The following is a 787-nucleotide window of genomic DNA, read 5'->3' on the forward strand; positions in this document are numbered from 1 at the left end:
AGTGGCAAAAAGACTGCTATACTGGGCTGGGCTGACCCCAAGACTAGACTGGGATAGGCTGGGCTGGGCAGGACTGGGCAGGACTAGGCAGGACTGGGCAGGGTTGGGCTAGACTGGGCAGGGCAGGGCTGGGCTGAGCAGGACTGAACTGGGCAGGGCTGGGAAGGGCTGGACTGGGCAGGGCTGGGTGGGGCATGGCTGGGCAGGGCAGGGCAGGGCTGGGAAGGGCTGGACTGGGCAGGGCTGGACTGGGCAGGGCAGGACTGGGCTAGGCAGCTTTGTGAGCAGGACGTCCATTTGGGCCAGGTAATTAAGCCATTTGGTAACCCGGGCAACTTGAGGGCCCCTTCTGGGTAATTCAGCCTTGGGAAGGAAGGGCAGAGTAGTTCTCACTGGGTCATTTCTATGACAGCCAGTGGGAGGGAAGGGGAGGGGAGGAGAGGCCCCGTGTCAACAGAGATCCTTGTTTGTTTTTCAAGACTGTGAGGGGGTAGGTGTTCTCTGTGTAGCCCTGGATGCCCTGGTTCTCTCTGTAGACCAGGCTGGCTGAGATCCTCCTGCCTCTGCCTCCCGAGTACTGGGATTAAAAGGCATGTGCCATCACCAACCTAGAACAGATTTTTTCATTTCAAGCTGTGGAAAGAGATGTCTATGGTCTGGAAGATGAGCACAGTTTGGCTACATGGTCAACAACACTCTGCCCCATAAACCCAGGCTCAAGTTACTCTCAGCCAAAGCCGCACAAGGAGCCTTGAGGCCCACCCTTTCGGTGGTTCCTGGAACTATG

Source organism: Microtus ochrogaster, chromosome 2, assembly GCF_000317375.1.
Source record: "Microtus ochrogaster isolate Prairie Vole_2 chromosome 2, MicOch1.0, whole genome shotgun sequence".
NCBI lineage: Eukaryota > Metazoa > Chordata > Mammalia > Rodentia > Cricetidae > Microtus > Microtus ochrogaster.